Source organism: Zootoca vivipara, chromosome 1 (genome assembly GCF_965207765.1).
Source record: "Zootoca vivipara chromosome 1, rZooViv2.hap1.1, whole genome shotgun sequence".
NCBI lineage: Eukaryota > Metazoa > Chordata > Lepidosauria > Squamata > Lacertidae > Zootoca > Zootoca vivipara.
Window position 1 is genome coordinate 133,055,463 of NC_142582.1, and position 14,361 is coordinate 133,069,823.

Genomic DNA, 14,361 nt, shown 5'->3' on the forward strand with positions numbered 1-14,361 from the left:
GCAGGAGCGCCGAGTATATTTATGGAGCCGACACGGATAGTGCAAAATGTTCTGTGTTTCCAGAAGAGGTTAGCTGTCACAAAGGATGAAACCAGGAATATTCTCCAGTGAGCCTCTCTGCAGAGTTCATCTGAAGATGAAAGGGGAATAAAATATTCTGGAGCGGATCCAAGGGTCTCCTCCTTCTTTGTTTGGAAGATAGACGCTGAATGCAAGAATAATTTCAGGAGTGGTGGTAGGATAGACCCGCTGTTGCTTAAAGTTAAATGTGCTTAACCAGGGGCAGAACTAGGCTTTATTTCACCCAGGTCAAAGGCCCAATTTGGCACACATTTGCATGCACAGACACAGGCTGGGAGCCTCAATGGTACCCCACTCAATGGCAAAAAAACCCGGCTAGCTCCTCCATAGTTACAGCACTCGTTTAACATAAGAACATAGAATCATAGAATCATAGAGTTGGAAGAGACCACAAGGGCCATCCAGTCCAACCCCCTGCCAAGCATGAAACACCATCAAAGCATTCTTGACATATGGCTGTCAAGCCTCTGCTTAAAGACCTCCAAAGGAGGAGACTCCACCACACTCCTTGGCAGCAAATTCCACTGCCGAACATCTCTTACTGTCAGGAAGTTCTTCCTAATGTTTAGGTGGAATCTTCTTTCTTGTAGTTTGAATCCATTGCTCTGTGTCTGCTTCTCTGGAGCAGCAGAAAACAACCTTTCTCCCTCCTCCATATGACATCCTTTCATATATTTGAACATGGCTGTCATATCACCCCTTAACCTTCTCTTCTCCAGGCTAAACATACCCAGCTCCCTAAGCCGTCCCTCATATAAGGCATCGTTTCCAGGCCTTTGACCATTTTGGTTGCCCTCTTCTGGACACGTTCCAGCTTGTCAGTATCCTTCTTGAACTGTGGTGCCCAGAACTGGACACAGTGCTCCAGTTGAGGTCTGACCAGAGCAGAATACAGTGGTACTATTACTTCCCTTGATCTAGATGCTATACTCCTACATAAGAAGAGCCCGCTGGATCAGGCCAAAGGGGGCCCATGTGGTCCAGCACCCTCTCCTCACAGTGGCCGGCCAGATAACCCAAAGGGAAACCCACGGGCAGGATTCAAGCACAAGAACCTCTCTCCCCTCCTCTGGCTTCCAGCAACGGGCATTCAGAAGCCTTGCTGCCTCCAATTGAGAAGCCAGAGCAGAGCCATCCTGGCTAGGAGCCTTGTTTCCTTGGCCCCACTGCCCCCTTGGGTCAAGCAAGCGATGCAGAGTTTTGAAGCAGCACAAAACCCTGCAGAATAGCTCCCTGGCCAGGAAAAATCTGTTGCCAGTCTCCAGCATGGAAGTCCCATCCACAGCTGTGCTGGTCATCTCCCTTACAACCCCAAAAGAAGGAAGGTTGAAGTTCCCACGGCTGCTTTTAGGCAGATACCTAAAACCCCTGTGACAGGGGTTTTTATTTAGGCACAGGTTCTATACAAGATCTCAAAGCAGCTGTTTTATTACAGAGAAATTTCAGGAACAGACTGGAAAGAGAAGTTGCTGAATTGGAACTCATTTCCAAGCTTAAAACCATGGAGCCACCTGGGATGAATAAAGACATCGGATTCTTATCTCATTATGCATGATCAAGCTTTCTTTAGTGCCTCAGCCCTTGCTCCCCACCCCCAGGACTAATTGCAGTCATCAGCAGTCGTTAACAGCCATCTACAGGTTTACCACTCCCATCAGCCCATCACTCATTCCCACCCACCCCCACCACCCTCTGTATATATATAAGGGTCTGACACTTCTGTTTCAAATGTATCTGAAGAAGTGTGCATGCACACGAAAGCTCATACCAAAATAAAAACTTAGTTGGTCTTTAAGGTGCTACTGAAGGAATTTTTTTTATTTAGGCAGATACCATAACTGGAAAAGACCCTGATGTTGGGAAAGATTGAGGGCACTAGGAGAAGGGGACGACAGAGGACAAGATGGTTGGACAGTGTTCTCGAAGCTATGAACATGAGTTTGACCAAACTGCGGCAGGCAGGGGAAGACAGGAGTGCCTGGCGTGCTCTGGTCCATGGGGTCACGAAGATTCGGACACGACTAAACGACTAAACAACAACAACAACATCTCTTTGATCTATTCCACTGCCTTGGGAAGAGGAACACAGGAAGCTGGCCCATCCAGCATTTTCTTTCTGACATGGGGAAAGCAGGGTAGAAAGTACCCCGATTAAATAAATAAATAAATCTTTTCTGCAGAAATGATCTTGATTCTTCCTAATTCATAACAAATCACCCTTGATTCAAACAATTCATCCCCGCCCCCGCAGCCTGCAAGAGATCTCATTCTGCCAAGCAGCTTAATTTGAACTGAAAAGATGAGGATAATGAGTCCATTAAGGTAACCGCTTTTGGCCGGTTAACCAGCTGGGGGTCCCCTTGCGGTGGAAGACGTAATCAGCTTTGCATTTTGGCCAGCGACTGCTAATTAGCTGCAGATCATTTAAGCATATTTCACCTCCGTGCTCTGAAACAATGGAGCAGGTAGACAGGAGCTCCTGGAGACATAGGAGAGGGCGTTGTTTTTATTTCCTTCGCTGGGGCGGGAGAGAGAATGGGCAGATCATGGTGGTTTCCTGGGAATTGCTGGTCTGTGAAAGGGCCCCACTTAGCCAAGGAGTTTGAGAAGCTGAGCAAACTGTCAGCAGCCTCCTGTCCAGACAAGGAAGTTCTGCCCAAGAGCTTCACTACCTGAAGTGGAAAAGGCTCCCTTGGAAGGTGGCAGACTCTCCTTTTAGCAGAGGTTGGGTGGCCATTGTAGAGTTGACAGGGACCCCAAGAGTCATCTAGTCCAACCCTCTGCAATGCAGGGCTCTCAATAAAGCATCCACGGCAGAGGGCCATCCAACCTCTGCTTTACAACCTCCAAGGAAGGAGGCCCTTCAGCTGTGATTCCTGTGATTAATGACTGTATAATAAACCGGCTCTGTTAATGCCCGGGCAATAAGGGCTCACGACAAGCTGCTAAGGAGATGAGGAGGAGGCCCAAGATCCTACCCAAAGCAGAGGCCTTTGCCTACGTTGACTTGTGCATCCAATTTCACAGATGAAAGTGCCTACAATAAGCACACACTCCGCGGCCCCAGAAAACACACCACATTTGAGGGATAGAACCCATCAGATGCGGCGGCTGTTGCTGCTGAAGATAAACTATACCTGCACCCAGCTGAGAGAGAAAGAGAGACAAAGTTGTGTGACAGGGTTTTTTATTTATTTACTTATTTTAATTCTTCTTGACGTGACTTTGGGTGTGGGAGCTCAGACTGCGATCCTGTCTCCAAACATTACGGTACTCTGTTGTTTCCTTTCTATTTGCAATGAGCTGGAGCAGAACCACTTACCCTAAACCTTTCAAAGCAGGACTGCATACCCTCCAACATTTCTCTGACAAATGTAGGGATATCCTAAGGAAAAGCGGGACATTCTGGGATCGAATCAGAAGCCGCGACAGCCTCTGTAAATCTGGGACTGTCCCTGGGAAATAGGGGCACCTGGAGGGTCTGGAAGTGCTGGGAAACGATTCCTCCCACGGAGAGAGCAGATAGAGAAAAGTTTTTCTCACACAAGAACTCAGGGACATCCAAATGAAACTGAAAGTTGGAAGAAGTGTGCATCTGAAGAAGTGTGCATGCACACGAAAGCTCATACCAAAATAAAAACTTAGTTGGTCTTTAAGGTGCTACTGAAGGAATTTTTTTATGAAAGTTGGAAGGTTCAGGACAGAGAAAAGAAAGTCCTTCTTTAGGTAGCACTTAGGCTCATCTACACTTCGTTTTGTGCCATGTTTCTAGGCAAAGGTCCACACTTTAAAGCACCATGTCCAAGCACCTTTTATTTTTGCCCCAGTGCTTTCCCTGAGAAAACCCACTCTTTTCCGCTGGATCGGAGCAAAAGGCAATCCGCCCTAAACCCAAATTGCCCTTTGTTCCAATTCAGCATTAAAGAGCAGGGAAAGCGCCAAAGGAACAAAGAGTGTTTGGACATGGCGCTTTGAAGCACAGACCTGTGCCTAGAAAGCATGGGGGGAAAGGTAAGTGTGGATGAGCCCTTAGTTCATAGAATAATAGAAATGCAGAGTTGGAAAGGACCCCAGAATCTGGTAAAATGCGGGCTAGACAATGCTACCATTCAGTGGATTTGTAACCGGCTGGCTGACCGAACCCAAAGGGTGCTCATCAATGGCTCCTCCTCATCCTGGAGAGTAGTGACTAGTGGGGTGCCACAGGGTTCTGTCTTGGGCCCAGTCTTATTCAACATCTTTATCAATGACTTGGATGATGGGCTTGAGGGCATCCTGAGCAAGTTTGCAGACGACACCAAATTGGGAGGGGTGGCTAATACCCCAGAGGACAGGATCACACTTCAAAATGACCTTAACAGATTAGACAACTGGGCCAAAGCAAACAAGATGAATTTTAACAAGGAGAAATGTAAAGTAATACACTTGGGGGGGGGGGAATGAAAGGCACAAATGCAGGATGGGTGACACCTGGCTTGAGAGCAGTACATGTGAAAAGGATCTAGGAGTCTTGGTAGACCACAAACTTGACATGAGTCAACAGTGTGATGCAGCAGCTAAAAAAGCCAATGCAATTCTGGGCTGCATCAATAGGAGTATAGCATCTAGATCAAGGGAAGTAATAGTACCACTGTATTCTGCTCTGGTCAGACCTCACCTGGAATACTCTGTCCAGTTCTGGGCACCACAGTTCAAGAAGGATACTGGCAAGCTGGAACGTGTCCAGAGGAGGGCAACCAAAATGGTCAAAGGCCTGGAAACGATGCCTTATGAGGAACGGCTTGGGGAGCTGGGTATGTTTAGCCTGGAGAAGAGAAGGTTAAGGGGTGATACGATAGCCATGTTCAAATATATAAAAGGATGCCATATAGAGGAGGGAGAAAGGTTGTTTTCTGCTGCTCCAGAGAAGCGGACACGGAGCAATGGATTCAAACTACAAGAAAGAAGATTCCACCTAAACATTAGGAAGAACTTCCTGACAGTAAGAGCTGTTCGGCATCCAGGACAGATGGTTAAACTATGGAACTGGCTCCCCAAGGAGACAGTGATGGCCACCAATGTAGATGGCGTTGCTGGAAACTTCAAGAGGGGAATCATAGAATCATAGAGCTGGAAGAGACCACAAGGGCCATCCAGTCCAACCCCCTGACAAGCAGGAAACACCATCAAAGCATTCTTGACATATGCCTGTCAAGCTTCTGCTTAAAGACCTCCAAAGGAGGAGACTCCTCTTGTGCTTGAATTCTGCTTGCTGGTTTCTCATAATCGACATCTGGTTGGCCACTGTGAGAACAGGATGCTGGACTACATGGACCATTGGCCTCATCCTGAAGGTCATTCTTATGTTCTTAGAACCATAGAGTTGGAAGGGACCCCAATGGTCATCTAGTTCAATCTCCTGGGATGCAGGAATCTCAATTTGATCATACGGAACAGGTGGCCATCCAACCTCTGCTTAAAAACCTCCATGGAAGGAGAGTTCACCACCATAGTTTAACTATGTGCTGTGTACTCAAGAAGAATACAAGGTGTGTAGATGCTTTCACATGCACAATCCACTGCAATGTTGGACTTTTCGTTCAAACCTCCGATCAACTATGAGCTCACTGGGGGCCGATTCACAAGCAAATTTGCCCATGTTCAACATGGACGGTCCTTGCCCAGGTCATGTTTTGCCTGCATCTTGTCCCTTGGCAGCGAAAGGATCCCATCACTGAGTTTGACTGAGGGAGAATCTGGCTTGGTTTGCTGGATTCCACAGGCTGGAACCCCATAAATGGAGAGTTCTCTTGTGCCCATGTTCTGCTCCCTGGTTCCCACAGGCATCTGGTTGGCCACCATGAGACCAGGATGCTGAACTCGATGAGCCATTGGCCTGATCCAGCAGGCTCTTCTTGTGTCCTTATATGTCCCCACCACCCCAGTGCCTTGTAACATGCTGCCCACAGACAGACTAGCCTGCAGGTTTGCAAAGGAACTTGATGCATTGATCCAAGGCAGTTCCTTTTCTTCTCCCACAGTTGTGATAATTTCCCTCCAACTGGCAGTCAGGCCATCCCATCAGCTGCATTCATGCTGATAATAGCATTTTGCAAGGGGGGGGGCAGGAAGACCTTCACCTGCCCAACAGGAATCCGTCTTTTGATGCAGAGACGAAACACACTTTTCAGAGTATTTCCAATAACTCTATTAATGCCTGCAGTGACTCAAAGCTTCTTAAACTCCAGCTGTTTGCACGCCTTTGAACATCTGAGCAGTATTGCCTCAATGGCATTAGTTTCCCAGTCCATGTTGGCATGCACAGACTCCTGCCATGCACATAGTTAAGCGATGGAACTCTCTGCCACAGGAAGCAGCAATGGCCACCAACCTTGTTGTTGTTTAGTCGTGTCCGACTCTTCATGACCCCATGGACCATAGCACGCCAGGCACTCCTGTCTTGCACTGCCTCCCGCAGTTTGGTCAAACTCATGTTCGTAGCTTCGAGAACACTGTCCAACCATCTTGTCCTCTGTCGTCCCCTTCTCCTAGTGCCCTCAATCTTTCCCAACATCAGGGTCTTTTCCAAGGATTCTTCTCTTCTCATGAGGTGGCCAAAGCTTCACGATCTGTCCTTCCAGGGAGCCTCAGCTTCACGATCTGTCCTTCCAGGGAGCACTCAGGGCTGATTTCCTTAAGAATGGATAGGTTTGATCTTCTTGCAGTCCATGGGACTCTCAAGAGTCTCCTCCAGCACCATAATTCAAAAGCATCAATTCTTCGGCGATCAGCCTTCTTTATGGTCCAGCTCTCACTTCCATACATCACTACTGGGAAAACCATAGCTTTAACTATACGGACCTTTGTCGGCAAGGTGATGTCTCTGCTTTTTAAGATGCTGTCTAGGTTTGTCATTGCTTTTCTCCCAAGAAGCAGGCGTCTTTTAATTTCGTGACTGCTGTCACCATCTGCAGTGATCAAGGAGCCCAAGAAAGTAAAATCTCTCACTGCCTCCATTTCTTCCCCTTCTATTTGCCAGGAGGTGATGGGACCAGTGGCCATGATCTTGGTTTTTTTGATGTTGAGCTTCAGACCATATTTTGTGCTCTCCTCTTTCACCCTCATTAAAAGGTTCTTTAATTCCTCCTCGCTTTCTGCCATCAAGGTTGTGTCATCTGCATATCTGAGGTTGTTGATATTTCTTCTGGCAATCTTAATTCCGGCTTGGGATTCATCTAGTCCAGCCTTTCGCATGATGAATTCTGCATATAAGTTAAATAAGCAGGGAGACAATATACAACCTTGTCGTACTCCTTTCCCAATTTTGAACCAATCAGTCGTTCCATATCCAGTTCTAACTGTAGCTTCTTGTCCCACATAGAGATTTCTCAGGAGACAGATGAGGTGATCAGGCACTCCCATTTCTTTAAGAACTTGCCAAAGTTTGCTGTGGTCGACACAGTCAAAGGCTTTTGCATAGTCAATAAAGCAGAAGTAGACGTTTTTCTGGAACTCTCTAGCTTTCTCCATAATCCAGCGCATGTTTGCTATTTGGTCTCTGGTTCCTCTGCCCTTTCGAAATCCAGCTTGCACTTCTGGGAGTTCTCGGTCCACATACTGCCTAAGCCTGCCTTGTATAAAATTCATGGATCAATGCCTTGTCGTGGCGAAGGGGCTTGAATAACTCAGAGAAGCTATGAGCTATGCCATGCAGGGCCACCCAAGATGGACAGGTCATAGTGGAGAGTTTTGACTAAACGTGATCCACCTGGAGAAGGAACTGGCAAGCCACTCCAGTATCCCTGCCAAGAAAACTCCATGGACAAAGGCCACCAACCTAGGTGGCTTTAAAAGAGGATTAGGCGAATTCATAGAGATGGATCTGAATGACTACTAGCCACAATGGTTTCACAGTTAGAGACAGCAATGCTTCTGAATAACAGTTGTTGGAAACAACAGGAGGGCAGAGTCCTCTTTTATGCTAATCTTATCTTACAAAATGATTGCATCCCTTTATGTTCTGGAACTGACAAAGCTATAAGCAAAATCACGGGACATAAAGGAAATCCATTGTACTCGGTTTGGGCATGTTGTCACCCATTATCTGCATGGTCTACCAAGTGTAGGCTTGCAACTCCTCAAGTTATGAGTCTTCTGCTGGGTTTGGCCGCTACAAAATCTGCAGGAAGAAACCCAAAGATCCACTGCTTCCCACAGACCACTAGCACTCAGTCCAAAGTTATTATTGATGTTCATGTTCATACAGTCAGAGACCCTGGGTGACCTTCTGCTCACTGCCCTTGGCATCCAGAGGACACACAAGACATTCACTCACCACCACAGCACAGCTGGCTGTGAGGGAGAGTCATTATCAAGGTCAGGAGCATCTTCCAGAACTGTAGACTTGGGTTAATTAGCACTTGACCAAGCCAGTGATGGCAAAGGTCTTAGAAGACAGAGCGATTAATCATGAAAGTGTCTCTAACCTTGAAGATGAAGTGTGCGGGTGACATTCTGCACCGAGAAAGTGACTTGGTTGTGAAAGGCCTTGCAGGAAGGAAATTTCTACACTAGACTGCCGTGCTTGAATAAATCGAGTCTCCGATCTCTACAGCAGTACTATTCTAAGAAGGTGTGGGGAAGGAGAACTTTCCTCCTTTTTTGTTTTAAGTCCATCAAAGCACAAGGAAGGTCCTACTGGATCACACCAAGGGCCAGCCCAGTCCTACGTCCTGTTTCCAGCAGTGGGATTTGTTCGTAACCTGGATTAAGAATAAAAGATCCTGCTGCATCACGGTCAAGGGCCCATCTAGACCAGCCTCCTGTTCTCACAGTGGCCAGCCAGATGCCCCAATGGGAAACCCACAAGCGGGATCGAAGCACAAGAGCAGCCCTCTCCCCTCTTGTGGTTTTCAGCAACTGGTATTCAGGAGCTTTTTGTCTCTAAGGTGCTACTAAAAGGAATTTTTTTATTTTGTTTCAACTACGGCAGACCAACACGGCTACCTACCTGTAAATAAATCTCCAAGTAGGACTAGATTTTGAATTATGGTGCTGGAGGAGACTCTTGAGAGTCCCATGGACTGCAAGAAGATCAAACCTCTCCATTCTTAAGGAAATCAGCCCTGAGTGCTCACTGGAAGGACAGATCGTGAAGCTGAGGCTCCAATCATAGAATCATAGAGTAGGAATAGACCATGAGGGCCATCCAGTCCAACCCCCTGCCAAGCAGGAAACACCTCTTCTCATGAGGTGGCCAATCCTTTGGCCACCTCATGAGAAGAGAAGACTCCCTGGAAAAGACCCTGGTATTGGGAAAGATGGAGGGCACTAGGAGAAGGGGACGACAGAGGACGAGATGGTTGGACAGTGTTCTCGAAGCTACCAACATGAGTTTGACCAAACTGCGGGAGGCAGTGGAAGACAGGAGTGCCTGGCGTGCTCTGGTCCATGGGGTCACGAAGAGTCAGACATGACTAAACGACTGAACAACAACGAAAAATTCAGGAGCTCTGCTGCTTTCAGTGTGTGTGTGTGTGTGTGTGCGCGCCGCACACACACACACACTTTAACAGTAAATTGGTACATCCATTTCAAAATATTCTTCATAATCCTTCTACATTATTCGACTTCGCCCCCCCCCATGGGTTCCTTTTTACTTCTAGTTCTGCTACATATCTTTATACACCTTTTAATTGCTTTAGCTGCTGTTCATAAATCTAGTCCTACTTGGATATTTATTTACAGGTAGGTAGGCGTGTTGGTCTGCTGTAGTCGAAACAAAATAAAAACAATTCTTCTAGTAGCATACCAATGACCAACTTAGTTGGTCTCTAAGGTGCTACTGGAAGGATTATTTTTTTATTTTGTTTAGAGATTTATGTAACTGTTATAATCCTTTAAATATTCTCCTAAATTTCCCCACTCATCTCTTACAGTATGTTGATCCTGGTTTCTTATCTTTGAAGACAGCATCGCTAACTCCACATATTCTATTAACTTATACTGCCAATCCTCTTTTGTTGGGACTGTTTTTGTCCTTCCACATTTGTGCATAAAGAAAAATATTTCATACATACTTAGGTATCTCACCCTCTATTATACCCAAAAGGAACATCTCCGTTATTTTGGAAAATGTCAACCTTAGCATTTTTTTTCTGGGTATATCATCTCCCAATATTCCTAACTAAGCTTTCTTACATCCCCACCACATGTGTATGAATGTCCCCTCTGTTTCTTCGCATTTCCAACATCTCTTAGATCTCCTTTTATGCACTTTGGCCAATTTAGTCGGGGTGAAGTACCATCATCTTTTGTAGGTAGTGTAAGGCAACTTCCTGTGTTCCTAAGCCGTCAATGACAGCAGAAATCACTGGGTCTTGTGCCACTGAGTTCCAGAAGTTAATTGATTATTTTGTTTAACTTTGGCACTTCCTTTTATCTATCCTAAATCTCCTGCAGAACGGAGTGGACTTGGGTCTCTTCCAACCTCACCATTCTAGGATCCCATGGATTCATTGGATGAGCTTGAATTCTAGTGCTTATAAGAGGCAGGAGAGGGGGAACATCTATCTTTCTGCTTTTCCACATTGTGAATAATTTCATAAACCCATGTTCACTTATTTCCTAAACAAAACAGCCCCAGATGCTTTGGAACATTAGCAATGTTCCAAAATCCACATCATGGGATTCGCCCTGTGGCTAAAATGCTCCAGCAGTTGAGAACCACAGGAAGAAATGGCCTCAGGAGACTCTCCATGCCGTGCAAGATCAGACTTGTCTTCCTACACAGAAAATCCTTGGGGTTTCTCCAGATGGCAGCTTCCTACACTACTGTTTGTGCAATTTATTAGTAAATTGGAAATGCAGGAAGAAGAAGCCAAGAGAGGAAAAGAGAAGCAGAATGCAGAATGGGTTGTGTGTGTGTTCCTCATCTGGAAACTGGATCCAGCCCTGCTGTTTGGAATGTCAGTTCTGGGATCTCTGAACGTGCTCTGAATTAGTTGGAGAAGGAGATTAAGGATAGGAACATAGCGACCCCGGACAAATTTGTATCCTCAGGAAACCTGGCCACTTCACTGCTCACCCCTACTTCTAGATTGTTTATATGAACAAGTCAAAAATTACAGGTGCCCCAATTTGGGTCAGATCTGTGTTGGAAATGCAAAGAAACGGAACATTTTTTCACATGTGGTGGACATGTAAAAGGGTTAAAGGCTATTGGAAAATGATCTACAATGAGGTTTTAAAAATGTTTAAAACAATATTCCCCCCCCCCCCCCAAAAAAAACCAACCTGAGGCCTTTTCGTTAGGAATAGAATCATAGAGTTGGAAGAGACCACAAGGGCCATCCAGTCCTACCCCCTGCCAAGCAGGAAACACCATCAAAGCATTCTTGACATATGGCTGTCAAGCCTCTGCTTAAAGACCTCCAAAGGAGGAGACTCCACCACACTCCTTGGTAGCAAATTCCACTGCCGAACAGCTCTTACTGTCAGGAAGTTCTTCCTAATGTTTAGGTGGAATCTTCTTTCTTGTAGTTTGAATCCATTGCTCTGTGTCCGCTTCTCTGGAGCAGCAGAAAACAACCTTTCTCCCTCCTCTATATGACATCCTTTTATATATTTGAACATGGCTATCATATCACCCCTTAACCTTCTCTTCTCCAGGCTAAACATACCCAGCTCCCTAAGCCGTTCCTCATAAGGCATCGTTTCCAGGCCTTTGACCATTTTGGTTGCCCTCCTCTGGACACGTTCCAGCTTGTCAGTATCCTTCTTGAACTGTGGTGCCCAGAACTGGACACAGGACTCCAGGTGAGGTCTGACCAGAGCAGAATACAGTGGTACTCTTACTTCCCTTGATCTTCAGTCTGAAGTTCCCAGTTGTCAGAAAAAAAATTATTTATCTACAAAACCATGGCAGCTTGAATTTTGCTAGCCCATTTTGTTCTCCTACTGGAGTAGTTCTGCCTTTTCTCTGTCACCCAATAGCATTTCTCTGTGTTTCCCTCGCAGAGGACCTGCCACTTGCTTGCTTGTCATTCTTGTTCTTTTTCCTGATGTTCCAACAAATTCTTTTTTTAGCTGACTCTTGGTCTTAGGTCATGCCTGAACCCACCGACACTTCACCGGCCGAGTTAAGGAGGGCTTGCTTTGTCAAACATCCCTCCAGCCCCTACCTCTGCAGTACGGTTCTGTGTAATAACATGAATTAAGACCTGGGAATTAGCTCCTTTTGTGTGTGCGCGCTTTGAGGTGCCTCAATGGAGCCCGCATTAAAATGAAAGGCATATCGTGACTTTGGCTGAATGGCTCTGGCCATTCAAATGACACGAGCCAGCTGCAGCCAGAAAGCTCTTTTCACCTCCCCTTCTTTCTTCTTCTCTGCCTAGTATTTCCCCATTTTTCCCTAAACATGATAATTTGACAAGTCCTTCACATGGCTGGGAGCCCGAGCACAATAACCTTAGCTGCATCCAGGAGAATGTGATAAGCGAGAGCTGGGCTGTGGGGGCGGATAATGCCGTTAAAATAGCTCCCGTTTAATGTTAACAACTTTGACGCACTTGTCCAATCAGGCAGGAGTAGCTGCAGGCCTCTATTTTTTTGAAGAAAAGGAGGCTTTCTGCAAAAGCATTAAAATTAAATTACCCTCTTTTAACAAAGTGCCGCTTGAAGTTTATTACCCTTATTCACTTCACCTGCGTGCGGAACGCAACCCAGGCTGTAATGTATGCTGGCAGGGGAGGGGACTCTGCTATTGCGCCCTTCTGACTCCCACAGCATAGGGGCTCGGCTGAAAGGGCAACTTCTGGATTTGGGGAAGACCAACCCCCTCTCTGAACGGGAGAGAAACAACAGTGACCTTCCTGTGAGCTTCTACTACAGACATCCAAGCAGGGCCGTCTTAAGCATATCCGGCGCTGCGGTGCAAAGCTCCCTTCACCCCCTGCCCCCCTGTTTTTAGGGAGGACGGCGCTGCCATCGGGGCTGGAGGAGGCGGGCAGTGGCTGGAGGGCGGCTCCTCTGGCGGGGAAGAGGCAGAGGCTGGACGCGTTGCCTCCCAGCTCAGCTGGCCGCTTCATGCTGCAGTGGCCATGGCAGACGGAGGCTCTGGGCGCGACGCTGCTTTGACGCGGCATGGCGGAGGCGGGCGAGGGCAGCGAGGGATTGCCAGGAGGCGCCGCGTCCAGCCTCTGCCTCTTTCCTGGCGCCCCGCGCCACTAGCCTCTATGGGTAAGACGCCCCTGTTCGCTGGCCCTGTCTTAGCAGGGATGAGCAGCCTGCCAGCTACCAGCAAATGGCATTGGAGGGTTTTAGAATCCTCTCTGTCTTTTCTTATGCACATGAAGCTCCTGAGCTCCAGGAGGCCTGAACACCTAGGACTACATTGCATGCACACAGCTTGGCTTCAGCCTACGGGACGTATTTTGCCTGGCAATTTAACCTCCCACTTCATGATTACATTCTTGTGGGTTTTTAGCTTGTTAAAGTAGTCCTGCTTCCGTTTGACGAAATGATATGGATCCGGCCCAAAGGGGGCCCATCTAGTCTCCGGCATCCTGATCTCACTGTGGCCAACCAGATGCCTGGGGGAAACTCACAAGCAGGATTCAAGCACACTGGATTAGATCTTCTTTATAGAGCTTTCCACAGCAGTGATTGTTACTACATTAGGAAGATTTTGCTTCTCCTTTACCAGGAACTGTTCCTGGTGATTTTTGCACCCAGCAAGCTTTTTCTGTGTTGGATTTTAAACAGTTACACAATATTGTCATCTTATGACACCAGTGCTCAGAGATCTGCACTGGTTGACAATTTGCTCCTGGGCCAGGTTCAAAGTGTTCATATGTTGTTGTTGTTTAGTCGTTTAGTCGTGTCCGACTCTTCGTGACCCCATGGACCAGAGCACGCCAGGCACTCCTGTCTTCCACTGCCTCCCGCAGTTTGGTCAAACTCATGTTCGTAGCTTCAAGAACACTGTCCAACCATCTCGTCCTCTGTCGTCCCCTTCTCCTAGTACCCTCCATCTTTCCCAACATCAGGGTCTTTTCCAGGGAGTCTTCTCTTCTCATGAGGTGGCCAAAGTATTGGAGCCTCAGCTTCACGATCTGTCCTTCCAGGGAGCACTCAGGGCTGATTTCCTTCAGAATGGAGAGGTTTGATCTTCTTGCAGTCCATGGGACTCTCAAGAGTCTCCTCCAGCACCAGAATTCATAATTCATAATTCAAGTGTTCATATACAAAGCCCTTAACAACTTGGGACCAGTTGACCTGTGAGATTGCCTCACCCCATAC